At 38.5% G+C, this 14808-nt stretch overlaps 1 protein-coding gene across 1 annotated transcript in view; it reads right to left on the reverse strand.

Moving 5' to 3' along the window:
• Window positions 1-14808, reverse strand: part of LOC308609906 (dual specificity protein kinase CLK4-like) — a 287013-nt gene that overhangs the window by 107317 nt on the left and 164888 nt on the right. The gene's annotated exons all lie outside the window — the stretch shown is intronic.

The following is a 14808-nucleotide window of genomic DNA, read 5'->3' on the forward strand; positions in this document are numbered from 1 at the left end:
TGCACCTAGAGCCCATGCTCGGCAAGAAAGAGAAGCCACCTCAGTGAGAAGCCCACGAACCTCAACGAAGAGTAGCCCCCCTCACACCACAACTAGAGAAAGCCTGTGAGCAGCAACGAAGACCCAACGCAGCCAAAAATAAAGAAAGAAATTTATATTCGAAAAAAAATGTATGGATCACCTGCTATGTGCCAAGCCCCATTGTAAAGGATTTGAAATACCTCAGTGGGCAAAGGAGAGATCATTGCTCTGGAGAAGAGTTTTTGGAGGTGGGGGTGGGGGAAGGAGGTAGAGAGCAGACAATAAGCCATGAATATCATTATATAACATTTTAGGAGATAAGTGTTATGGGAAAAAGTGAAAGAAGAGCATTGTGGTGGGGATTTGAGGCTCATTTGGGAAAGTGAGTAGGGTGGCTCCTCGCAGGCCTCACTGAGAGAGTGAGAATGGAGGGAAGAGTCAGAGGCAGTGCAGGAGAGGAGGGCCATTTCAGGCACCGAGAAACCAACAAATTTTTATTTTGGTAAAGAAACACATGGCCCATTTAGAAGGTTTGATAAATAAAATAAAGAAAGATGCACTTGATGCCACCACACAAAAATAAATGGTTAACATTTTGGTGAACATCTTTTAGCAGCCCTTTGAACTCCATATTAATCTCTCTGAGAGTCACACCAATCTGTTTTTAACAAAATGGAATATTGCAGATAGCAATTGTAACCTATGTTGGTTACAATTATGTGTGGGTTTTTTCCCCACTTAAGAATATGCCTTGAATATTTGAACTGACCAATAAATATTATCCGTCAGTAGTGTTTTCAGTGACTTCAGTACAAACCATTGCATTTAAATAAATTCTTTTGTTAAACATATTTAAACTTATTTATTTAAATGTATTTACCTAATATTTTACCCCTACTGTTAGTTATAATTTTTCTAGTTTTTTGCTCCATTAATATCCTTGTAGCTATATCTTTTAAAATTATTTTTATTTATTTATTTATTTATTTATTTATTTATTTATTTATTTATTTATTTTTGGCTGTGTTGGGTCTTTGTTTCTGTACGAGGGCTTTCTCTACTTGCGGTGAGCGGGGACCACTCTTCATTGTGGTGTGCGGGCCTCTCACTATCTCGGCCTCTCTTGTTGCAGAGCACAGGCTCCAGACGCACAGGCTCAGTAGTTGTGGCTCAAGGTCCCCGTCGCTCCGTGGCATGTGGGATCCTCCCAGACCAGGGCTCGAACCCGTGTCCCCTGCGTTGGCAAGCAGATTCTCAACCACTGCTCCACCAGGGAAGCTCGAAAATTCGTTTCTTTTTTTTTTTGTGGTAAACGGTCCTCTCACTATTGTGGCCTCTCCCGTTGCGGAGCACAGGCTCCGGACGCGCAGGCTCAGTGGCCATGGCTCACGGGCCTAGCCACTCTGCGGCATGTGGGATCTTCCCAGACCGGGGCATGAACCCGTATCCCCTGCATCAGCAGGCGGACTCTCAACCACTGTGCCACCAGGGAAGCTCGAAAATTACTTTTTAGTTTAAATTCCCTGAAGTTGAATTGCTGGATCAAGGACTGGTAGAATTCTAAGTACATTGCCTAGTTGCCTTCCAGGAAGATTTTACAATTTATATTTCCATAAGCAGTTTCTGACACCCATGCCCACTCTGGGTTTTTTCTTTTTAACGATTTAAAAAATGCTCTTTTTTTATTTAATAGAGCAAAATTTTTATATTTAATTTGTAATTAAATATAATATCATATTTATTGAACCATGCAGATATATTAATTGCCTGTATATGTACTTTGCCCATTTCCTATTGAAATGTTAAAACTTTTGGTATCATTTTGAAATACTGTATATGCACAATTTTTTAAAGAGAAAAGTGCTTTGTTGTTTATCCTATCTATGAAAATAATGCATTCATTGTTAAAAAAATTTACACACAGTATATGGAATGAAGAAACATGTAATAAAGAAATAAATCCATCAGAAACATTGGTTACATGTTTATATGCTATTTATATATGCTGTTGTATGTGCATATACACATTTGTGAGTATGAAACAAAAATAGAGTCATATTTCTCATACATTAAAAAATGTGAAATATACATACAGAAAGCCAATTAGAACATATAATCCAGTGTAACACATGATTATAAAGAGATCACCCCTGTAAACATCTATCCAACTTGAGAGGTAGCCCCCTACTAACACTCAGTGCCTTCTTCCTAATCACTAATCAGATACTATCATGACTTTTGAGATAGACCTTTTTGTGCTTTTCTTTATGGTTTTACTACCCACTCATACATCCTTACATAATAGTTTTACTTGTTTTTAACTTTATAAAATAGAGTCATATAGTCATATTTTTTGTGTGCTTTGTTCTCCAAACATTTTGTCAGATTTATCCCCATTATTGCAGGTAGCTTTACTTATTATACTGTCAACGGACATTTGTGTTGTTTCCAAGTTTTATCTTTTAGGAACCGTGATAAAACAAATTTAGTAATATGTTATTAGTAGAATCTAGGTGATGCTATATGGGTGTTCACTGTAAAATTCTTTCAACTTTACTTTGTGTTGGAAAATTTTCATAATAAAATGTTGAGGAAAACTCCATACCTGGGGTTTGACCCAAAATGGAGTAGCCCCATTCCTCCCATGTCATCCCTTTTACAATTAAATATCCATGGACATAACACAACAAACAAGCACAGGAAGACTGAAATGTGGAAGGAAGAAGGCAAACTGAGAACTTTAGAGCCAGGGAAGGACATGTGGTAAATTCCCTTGTTTTCCTTATCACCTCCTGTATGTCTCAGCTAGGGTGTTGCAGAAGCTTACAAGCCAGAACCAACAACAGACCCAGACAAGAAAAAAACAAAACTCTAAGAAAAGCCTATTTGCCTTAGTTGAAACTGGGGAAAATGGTGGCCTAACACAGAGAACTTTTTTGGTAATACCCACCTTACTGTAACCAAACACCAGTGGGAAACCACCCCCCACTCATCTGAACTGTGGAAGCCAAAGGAAGCAGCATGTTTTTCTCAAATGGAAAGAAAAGGAACTGTCAGCCATGAATTCTATATCTGGTGAAAATACAATTCAGGAGTAAAAGGGAAATAAAGACATTCTCAGACAAAGGATAACCAAGAGTATTCATTGCTAGCAGAACTACCCTTAAAGAATAACTAAAGGAAGTATTCTAAACAAAGTAAATGATAACAGAAGAAGGCTTGGAACTGTAGAGAGAGAAAAAAAAGGACATCAGAAGGGGTAAAAATAGGGATAACTAAAACAGACTCTCCTAACTATGAGTTTCTTAAAACAGAAGTGATGGTTGAAGTAAAATGATAGCACGATTGGTGCCCAATGTATACAGAGGAAAGACGTAAGACAATTATATTTTAAAAAGTGGGGAGACAGAGGGACCTCAGTGGAATTAAGCTTTCTGTACTTTGCTAAGTTATGTGTGTATGCCTAGAGCAACCACTAAAAAATTATACAAAATGATATACTGAAGAAGACTATATAAATCAAGGGGGAAGTCTAAAAAATGTTTAAGTAACATACGAGAAGGCCAGAGAAGAGAAGCAGAACAAGAAACATGAAACAGAAAACAAGGTTAAACAAAATCCTTTCTCTCTCGTTAACCAAATGACTCATGATAGACTATCTCAAGATTTATTTGTTTGTTTTTCATTTTCAAGTAAGAGTAATAGTAGCTTTAAAAAACATGCTGCTGTAATAAACCAGTCACAGAAAGACAAATACTCTATTATTCTACTTATATGAGGTTATTTGAATAGTCAGAATCATGGAAACAGAAAGCAGAATGGTGGTTGCCTGGGACTGGGGGGAGGTGCTGTGGGGAGTTATTGTTTAATTGGTACAGAGTTTTAGATTTACAAGATGAAGAGTTCTGGAGATAGATGGTGGTGATGGTTGCACAAGACTGTGGATATATTTAATACCACTGAACTGTACATTTGAAAATGGTTAAGATGGTAAATTTTATGTGTATTTTACCACAATAAAATTTCTTGGAAAAAAAATGCTGCTGTACATACTCTGTACATGCTGATGTACCTTTTCATGAGTTTTTCTAGAGTTTGCAGGTACCTGTGGTTAATTAAGACTTTCCCAAGAGTGCACAGTTACTGATAGTTGTAAGGGAATGAATGTCTAGGCCACAATTTCCATTTGTGTTCTCTTGAGCAAGGAAGGTTCTCTCCTATTTTCATTCCCTTCAAATAACCCTCTTCCCACTCACCAGCGGACTCTTAAAATGGTTCAGTGTCCAATGGTGTCAAACTCTCTGGAGTACCACAGTCTAGGACTACTGAAACAAATCTTTTCTAGGAAGACTTCTTTTCTGATTAATGAAAGACCCCACACATGGGGCTTCCCTGTCGTTAGTCACATTTCTGTTAGAAATGGGGTATATAGGCCCTTAGCAGTCTCTGAGACCAGATACTTCTACAATTGGAGAGTCGTGGTAGTTTCACTGTCCCTTCTCATCTAGTCAACAAACTGTCAAATAATGTACTGCTTTCAAGAAAGAGTGTATGGTGAGAACAATGCAATTAAGGCGCTGGTAAAGAAAATATTGAATGATTAAAATGCCACACACACACACCACACACACACACACACACCTTTTTTTTTAAAGCAAGCACCGTTCTGCAAGAGATGATGTGAAAAGTATTTCAAAATGGATACCAACCAGAGAAACTTACTGGGCTTACTCACTGACGTCAACTTTGTCTTCAGCTCTGCTCCATATTCATCCACAGGAGGGTGCATTAAATGTCCAACCTGTATTTTTTCTAACACCACCAAGCTGTTAACTCAATTGTGACACAGGCTACCTGGAGATGATATCAGATGCCACAAGTTAAGGCTTCAGTCCTACAAGATTGTCCACCACCCCAAATTCCACCCCCACTTCAGACACCAATCTCAAGTTCAGGTTGTTACCTGTGACTCTGACCTGGCTATAAATCAGGGGTTTATGCACCCCCCTCCTCAAGTTTGATTAATTTTCTACAGCTGCTCACAGAATTCAGGAAAATATTTTGCTTACCAAGTCACCAGTTTACTATAAAAGGATATAATACAGAAACAGCCCAATGGAAGAGAGGCATAGGACAAGGTATGGGGAAAGGATGCAGAGTTTTCTTGCTCTCTCTCAGCACCTCTCTCCCAGCACCTCCACAAGTTCACCAACCTGGACGCTCTGAACCCCAGCCATTTTGAGATTTTATAGAGGCTTCATTACATAGGCATGATTGATGAACTCATTGGTCATTGATGATTGAACTCAATCTCCAGCTCTCCAGCCCCTCTTCCCTCCCTTGATATTGGGGAGCAGGGATGGGGCTACTTCAACCCTCTAATAACATGGGTTGTTCCCTGGCAACCTGCCCCCATCTTTAGGTGTTTTCCAAAAATTAGTTCATTAACATAAGGTCTGGTGTGGTTGACAAGAGCTTGTTATGAATATCAAAAGACACATTTATCTCTCTTACCACTTAGGAAATCCCAAGGGTTTTGGGAGCTCTGTGCCAGAAACTGGTTGAAGATCATATATATATTTCTTATTATAAATCACAATATCACAAACTGGCCAAAACAACAACTTGAAACAGTCATGTTAATGAAGCTTCTTGTCTTTTCATTTATTCTCTTTTTTAAATGCAGATTTGTAAGTGTACATTTTCGTCAAATTTGATAAATTTGTTTGACCCCAAATAAAACATGGAACATTCTCATTATTCCAGAAAGTTCCCTCAAACTACTTCCCACTCAAAACCACCCACCCAGAAGCAACCATTCTTCTGATATTTTTTGCTGTATATTAGTTTTGCCAGTTCTAAAACTTCATATAAATGGAATCTTATAGTATGTACTTTTTTGTGTCTCACTTCTCTCCCTCAACATATTATTTATGAGATTAATTTATTATGGTCTGTGTATCGATACTTCTTTTCATTACTGTGTAGTATTTTTTCTTTTTAAAAAAATACCCAATATCAATAGAATTTACATTCTTTTAAAAATATTTATTTCATTAATTTTATTTTTTGCTTCATCGGGTCTTAGTTGTGGCATGTGGGCTCTTCATTGTGGTATGTGGGCTCCTCTCTAGTTGCTGTGTGCAGGCTCTCTTAGTTGTGGCATGCAGGCTCAGTAGTTGCACTGCACGGGCTTAGTTGCCCTGCTGAATGTGGAATCTTAGTTCTCCATCCAGGGATCAAACCCACATCTCCCACATTGTAAGGTGGATTCTTAACCACTAGACCACCAGGGAAGTCCCACTGTGTAGTATTTCATTGCACAAATGTACAACAGTATTTATGCATTCACCTGTTGATGCACATTTGGATTGTTTCTAAGTTATTATGAATAAAGCTGCCATGAACACTGGTGCACAAGTCTTTTGGTGGGCATCGATTTATTTCTCTTGAGTAAATACCTAAGGCTAGAACAACTGGTTGTGGGGTAGGTGTATTACTCTGCTTGGGCTGCCATAACAAAATACACAGACTGGGTGGTTTAAACAACAGAAATTTATTTCTCACTGTTCTTGAGGCTAAAAAGACCTGGGAAGTCTGATCTGAGAAGTGTAAGGTTAAGGCACCAGCAAGGTAGGATTTATTCTGAGGCCTCTTCTCTTGGCTTGTAGGCAGCTGCCATCTTGCTGTGTGCTCACATGATCTCTTTGTGAGTGCAGGAAAGAGAGAGAGAGCAAGCTCCCTAGTATCTCTTCTTATAAGGGCCCTAATCCCATCATGAGGGCCCCACCCTCGTGACCTCAACTAGCCCTGATTACTTCCCAAAAGCCTCATTTTCAAATACCATCCACTGGGGGTTAGGACTTCAACATATGCATTTTGGGAGGAACACAAACATTCAGTCCATAACAGTAGGTGACGTTTAACTTTATAACAAACTATTAACTAGCTTTCCAAAGTGGTTTTCTCATTTTACACTCCCAGGAGCAATGCAGGAGAGTTCCCACATGTTCACTAACACTTGGCACTGTCATCACTTTCCTTTTAGCCTTTTACTGAGTGCATAATGGCATCTCATTGTACTTTCAATTCGTATTTCCCAGAAGACTAATGATTTTGAGACCCTTTTCAGGTGCTCATGGGCCACTTGTATATGTTCTTTTGTGAAGTATCAGCTCAAGTCTCTTTCAAGTCACTATCACAGTTTTCAAGGTCTCTGTGAAATATGATTTACTTGGTACCAAAGGACACAAGCAGATCTGAAGGGAGTCAGGAATTGCAGTGATGTGGGATGTCCTCCATCAGAGCTATTTTTCTTATTCTCCCAAACATAAATTAAATTTTACTAAACCTCTAGATGCTTTAAACTATCCCTTAGCCTTTTGGTCACAGTAACTGCTCCTAAACATTCCTTGGTGAATTTAGGTGTATCAAACAATGGTTCTGTAGGTAGGGAATGCCTCTGAAAGGACTGGCTGAATTTCATCAAACTCAGATTGATAAAATTCATATCAAAACTGATATAAGGGCTTCCCTTGTGGCACAGTAGTTGAGAGTCCGCCTGCCGATGCAGGGGACACAGGTTCGTGCCCTGGTCCACATGCCGTGGAGCGGCTGGGCCCGTGAGCCATGGCCGCTGAGCCTACACGTCCGGAGCCTGTGGTCCGCAATGGGAGAGGCCACAACAGTGAGAGGCCCACATACCACAAAAAAAAAAAAAAAAAAAAAACGATATAAAACTCAGTTCAGTTGTTTCATGCTGTTAAGAACTTTTATCCTGGGCTTCCCTGGTAACACAGTAGTTAAGAATCCGCCTGCCAATGCAAGGGACACGGGTTCCAGCCCTGGTCCGGGAAGATCCCACAGGCCACGGAGCAACTAAATCTGTGCGCCACAACTACTGAGCCTGCACTCTAGAGCCCACAAGCCACAACTACTGAAGCCCGCATGCCTAGAGCCTGTTCTCCACAACGAGAGAAACCACCACAATGAGAAGCCAGTGCACTGCCACGAAGAGTAGCCCCCAGTCGCTGCAACTAGAGAAAGCCTGAACACAGCAACGAAGACCCAGCACAGCCAAAAATAAATAAAATAAAATAAATTAATTTAAAAAAAAATTTATCCTGAGCACAGACTCTACATTCTCGCTATATGCTATGTTCATCGTTGCTCAGCTGTGTACCAGAGCTGTGGCACAGCTTTGTGTCTTCAGATGACCCCACTTGGAAGCACACTGCTTGCTCTACCACCAGTAGACTTCAGGGGTCACACTGCACGTCATCCCCATGGTTCGAATCCTTACATCATCTTTAAAATTTTTCCTATAAGAGGTTTAATTAATGAATTGTCTAATACATAACAACATGCATGGTAATCAGTACTGCATATCATTATACCTATACCAATTAATAACATTGAAACCCAAATCTAATCTTGTGCTATAGGGCTAAAATCATTGGCTAGGTTTAAGGAGCACATATTTTGAAACATTTAAAATTGATCCAGTTCTAACAAGTAATCCACACTTATTCTATTCTCATTCACATTATTTATGACATTACATTAATACTTTCTTTCATTTCTTGGCTCAGCAATACATCAGCCCAAGAAATGTGACTTAGCAAATTGTGGCATATTAATCTCTTGCTAGCATAGAATATATTTTGTAAAGATTTCAAGATACCCCTTACAGATTTCCTCCTGTGTCTAAAGCACTATGCTCATAAGGCATGTGATTCTGTGTGTTCTCAAGGCCTCCAGACACCAGGTAACAATGGCCCACACAGAAGGACAAATCTGAGAATAGTCTTTAAGTTGAAGTGAGCATTTTCTGTCCCAAGAGGTAAAGGTAAAAAATTATGATTAATAAACGTACCCATGCATCTTAACATACAGAAAAATTTAGATCTTATACCTTCTATCCAAGAATATATAGCTAAGATTAGATAGGTGTAACTTTGGGGCCATTATCCTCCACATCCTCCAAGTATCCAGAAGTATCTTCTGGCCCAGCAGCCATAATTTCAGCTGGCTTCACACCATTTTATTGTTTCATTTATGTTTTGAATAGATACAAGGAGTGCAGTGTGCCAGCTGGTCTTTGTCAGATATTTCCCTTCAGTGGGAGTGGTCTTTCCAGAGGTGCATACAACTATTCAGCAGCTGTCTCCTCAGATGTTTCAAATGATAGCTCAGGTACAAGGAAGCAAGACTCATGATGGCTTTGAAGCCCTAGGCCCTATCAGATCTAATGTATCTTGTAACAGCCTATGAGAACAGCTGAGTTTCCAAGGTTCCTGCAAGGGACTTGCCCAGTGTAAATACACTTTACCAATCAGGAGTCAGTTTTATCTTAAGCAATGTTGCCTCATCATGCAGCTGATGAATCTTTTGAGCATGTTACCAAGGCAGTCAGAAACATAAATAAGATTGTTCAGAAACACAGTTGACATACTTTCTTGGGTGGTTACCAGGGGAACAGAGCTAAAATGCTATTCCAAGGTCAAATTCTTTCACAGAGAAAGAGAAAGGATTTCCTTATCTTATTACCTATCACCCATCCCCTTGTTCTTTGGTTATTTTTTTTTTCATTAAACTGTATTTTGAGATCATTACTGATTGACATGCAGTTGTCAGAAATAACACACAGGGCTCCTGTGTATACTTTACCATTTCCCCAGTGGCAACATCTTCCAAAACTATAGTACAATAATGTGCTTGTTAGCTTTTTAATACAGAAAAGAAGACAGGTTAGTATATACCTGGTCACCAGGACTTATATTGTAAAATGGGCCATTAACAACCAATTTATTTATTAAATAATTAGGTGATTTTTTTGATCAAAATAACATTTTAGTATCCATAGAATTTTTATAGGAAATTTTCTACCAAATAATAGTATGACAGTATTTAACACACCAAACAGTGTTATTTGACAGAGTTAACAGTATCTCTTTCACCCTCACAGCAAGTGTCTCTTTTAGGCATCTCAAACTTAGTATGTTTTAAATTGGATGTTTTATCTTCTCTCCCAAACCAGTTTTACCAACATTTTTAGTAGACTTTACTTTTTTAGATCAGTGTTAGCTTCACAGGAAAACTGAGCAGAAGGTACGGAGAGCTCCCATATACCTCCTACCTTATCCACATACACAGCTTCCCTCACTATTTTTTTTATATACTGCAGGTTCTTATTAGTCATCCATTTCATACACATCAGTGTATACATGTCAATCCCAATCTCCCAATTCGTCACCTCAACCCTGCCCACTGCCACTTTCCTCCCCTAGTGTCCATACATCTGTTCTCCACATGTGTCTCAATTTCTGCCCTGCAAACCAGTCCATCTGTATCATTTTTCTAGGTTCCACATACATGCGTTAATATGCGATATTTGTTTTTCTCTTTCTGACTTACTTCACTCTGTATGACAGTCTCTAGATTCATCCATGTCTCAACAAATGACCCAATTACCTTCCTTTTTATGGCTGAGTAATATTCCATTGTATATATGTACCACATGTTCTTTATCCATTCATCTGCCAATGGGCATTTAGGTGGCTTCCATGACCTGGCTATTGTAAATAGTGCTACAGTGAACATTGGGGTGTGGTGCATGTGTCTTTTTGAATATGGTTTTCTCAGGGTATGTGCCCAGTAGTGGGATTGCTGGGTCATATCATAATTCTATGTTTAGTTGTTTTTTTTTACATCTTTATTGGATTATAATTGCTTTACAATAGTGTGTTAGTTTCTGCTTTATAACGAAAAGAATCAGTTATACATATACATATGTTCCCATATCTCTTCCCTCTTGCATCTCCCTCCCTCCCACCCTCCCTATCCGACCGCTCTAGGTGGTCACAGACCACCGAGCTGACTTCCTTGTGCTATAAGGCTGCTTCCCACTATCTATTTTACATTTGGTAGTGTATATATGTCCATGCCACTCTCTCACTTTGTCACAGCTTACCCTTCCCACTCCCCATATCCTCAAGTCCATTCTCTAGTAGGTCTGTGTCATTATTCCCATCTTACCCCTACGTTCTTCATGACATTTTTTTCTTAGATTCCATATATATGTGTTAGCATACGGTATTTGTCTTTCTTTTTCTGACTTACTTCACTCTGTATGACAGACTCTAGATCCATGCACCTCACTACAAATAAGTCAATTTCATTTCTTTTTATGGCTGAGTAATATTCCATTGTATATATGTACCACATCTTCTTTATCTATTCATCTGATGATGGACACTTAGGTTGTTTCCATCTCCGGGCTATTGTAAATAGAGCTACAATGAACATTTTGGTACATGACTCTTTTTGAATTACGGTTTTCTCAGGGTATATGTCCAGTAGTGGGATTGCTGGGTCATATGGTAGTTCTATTTGTAGTTTTTTAAGGAAGCTGCATACAGTTCTCCATAGTGGCTGTATCAATTTATATTCCCACAAGCAGTGCAAGAGTGTTCCCTTTTCTCCACACCCTCTCCAGCATTTATTGTTTCTAGACTTTTTGATGATGGCCATTCTGACCAGATTGAGATGATACCTCATTGTAGTTTTGATTTGCATATATCTAATGATTAATGATGTTGAGCATTCTTTCATGTGTTTGTTGGCAATCTGTATGTCTTTGGAGAAATGTCGATTCAGGTCTTCTGCCCATTTTTGGATTTGGTTGTTTGCATTTTGTTTATTGAGCTGCATGAGCTGCTTGTAAATTTTGGAGATTAATCCAACTGAAAAAGTTGCTTCATTTGCAAATATTTTCTCCCATTCTGAGAGTTGCCTTATTTATGGTTTCCTTTGCTGTGCAAAGTTTTTAAGTTTCATTAGGTCCCATTTGTTTATTTTTGTTTTTATATCCATTTCTATAGGAGGTGGGTCCAAAAGGATCTTGCTGTGATTTATGTCATAGAGTGTTCTGCCTATGTTTTCCTCTAAGAGTTTCATAGTTTCTGGCCTTACATTTAGATCTTTAATCCATTTTGAGCTTATTTTTGTGTATGGTGTTAGGGAGTGTTCTAATCGCATACTTTTACATGTACCTGTCCCGTTTCCCCAGCACCAATTATTGAAGAGGCTGTCCTTTCTCCACTGTACATTCCTGCCTCCTTTATCAAAGATAAGTTGACCATATGTGTGTGAGTTTATCTCTGGTCTTTGTATCCTGTTCCATTGATCTATATTTCTGTTTTGTACCAGTACCATGCTGTCTTGATTACTGTAGCTTTGTTGTATAGTCTGAAGTCAGGGAAGCTGATTCCTCCTGCTCCGTTTTTCATTCTTAAGATTGCTTTGGCTATTCGGGGTCTTTTGTGTTTCCATACAAATTGTGAATTTTTTTATTCTAGTTCTGTGAAAAATGCCAGTGGTAGTTTGATAGGGATTGCATTGAATCTGTAGATTGCTTTGGGTGGAAGAGTCATTTTCACAATTTTGGTTCTTCCAATCCAAGAACATGGGTATATCTCTCCATCTATTTGTTTCAACTTTAATTTCTTTCATCAGTGTCTTATAATTTTCTGCATACAGGTCTTTTGTCTCCTTAGGTATGTTTATTCCTAGATATTTTTTTCTTTTTGTTGCAATGGTAAATGAGAGTGTTTTCTTAATTTCACTTTCAGATTTTTCATCATTAGTGTATAGGAATGCCAGAGATTTCTGTGCATTAATTTTGTATCCTGCTACTTTAGCAAATTCATTGTTTAGCTCTAGTAGTTTTCTGGTAGCATCTTTAGGATTCTCTATGTAGAGTACATTATCATCTGCAAACAGTGACAGCTTTACTTCTTCTTTTCTGATTTGGATTCCTTTTATTTCGTTTTCTTCTCTGATTGCTGTGGCTAAAACTTCCAAAACTATGTTGAATAAGAGTGGTGAGAGTGGGCAACCTTGTCTTGTTCCTAATCTTAGGGAAATGGTTTCAGTTTTTCACCATTGAGGACGATGTTGGCTGTGGGTTTGTTATATATGGCCTTTATTATGTTGAGGAAAGTTCCCTCTATGCCTACTTTCTGCAGGATTTTTATCATAAATGGCTGGTAAAATTTAAGTTAAAACATGCATAAGCCCTCTGACTTCCCCCATGCCTGAATATGTGCATATTTTCCATCATTTCCCCTTTTGATTGCAAATCTTGATAGAAAGCAATGATGCTCAAAATATCCATCCCTCAATGCTGGGGTGCTGGCTCCTACCTCAGGTTCAGATCATGTCCCTCGCTGTTAGGTCTCCTTTATATTCACCTATTCATTCACATTGGAGGAAAACTAAGCTGATCTCAGGAACAGGCTCAGAGATATGTTAATGAGGAAACACTATATATGCTATACGTTTTTTCACTTACACTCAATTGTCACACAAGCATTGCACATGTGCTATTAGCAGCAGACTTAAAGCAAGCAGTGTCACATTTCATGAGTAGTCATAATCTGTGAAAATTTCGCTAGATAATTTTCTTTCCATTCAGAACATCAGGGCAATAACATCAGACACAATAACTGTCATAAATACAGACCTTACCTAACAGAACTAGAATTTAACATCCCCTAAAATATAGTCTTTTTTCTCTCTGAAATAACCCTCATCTCCACCAAACACAGCAAATCAAAACTAGTTTGTGTGTAATTGATCATATCAGCTCCTTCAAACTGGCTGAGATATAAGTCCTCAGAAGTCTCAGACTGAATTCCCCAAAGGCCTCTCAAGGCCAGGAACACCATGACAAAACACTGCCATAAGCCTCCACCTCAGTGGATTTCTGTCTTCTAGAGGTATCCCAAATATCAAGATTCCTGCACATGCCAGGAGACAGTCTTTCCCATTCACCTGATAAGGCTGCTCAGAAACCAAGAGTCCCAGTTTTTGGAGGGACTGGGCAGAGAGAAAAGAAAAATGTTTCAATTCTACCCTCAGAAGTAGTTTACCCAATTGCTGTAAGTCACAACTAACTTGAGGGGAAGGGCATCCCTCTATCTGGAAAACACAGATCAAAACTTTCCAGACAAAACCCATAAATATTATGACCATATTCACCAGTTCACTCAGTAACCAATCCTTCCATTAACTTTTTAAGAAGACATCAGGTTTTCCTTTAGGATTATTTAAGTTCTTACCCAGTTCTGAACTGTAATCTGAAATTTATCAGAGACCTGTTATTGTCAAAAGGTCATTCCTATGAATCTGGAAGATGAAGCACTTTTGCAAAAGCATCAGAGTACAACAATAACTGTCTACAAAAGACAAAAGACTTAAAAAGTCACAGTTAAACATATTATCACAATGTATGCGATAAAGCATCTTGGTTATAGTAACTAGAATTATGACTGATTATAATCTTAACCCTAAAAAACCTTAATCTCTCGCAAAAACCAAGAAACAATTGTGCATTTCCTGGTTGGAAAGCTTAATGCTTTAGTCTTATTCTCCTAAGCCGGCAAAAGTAGTTAAACTTAGACCTGCCCAGGAATTAATGTTCCATTATTTTACCTTTTTTGAAATGACTTAGTCAATGAATTCTCTTCATGTAACTTAGTTTAGTTTCAAGTTACAAAAATCTTGAGAGACTATTTTAGATAGACATTCCCAAAGCATAATTATTCCAATAAAGATTTTTAAAAACCTTGCTCCTTTTTGTTCGTGTACTCTTAGAGATCACATATGATTAGATTAAAGTTCCTGAGAACCCAGGCAGATCGCATACATCTCAAAGGTACAGGAAGAGAAATACCAATTCCTTCCAGAGAGCTAGCTTAACCAATTACAGAAGGCTCACTTTGA

Source organism: Mesoplodon bidens (assembly GCF_964165515.1).
Source record: "Mesoplodon bidens genome assembly, contig: HAP1_SCAFFOLD_92, whole genome shotgun sequence".
NCBI lineage: Eukaryota > Metazoa > Chordata > Mammalia > Artiodactyla > Ziphiidae > Mesoplodon > Mesoplodon bidens.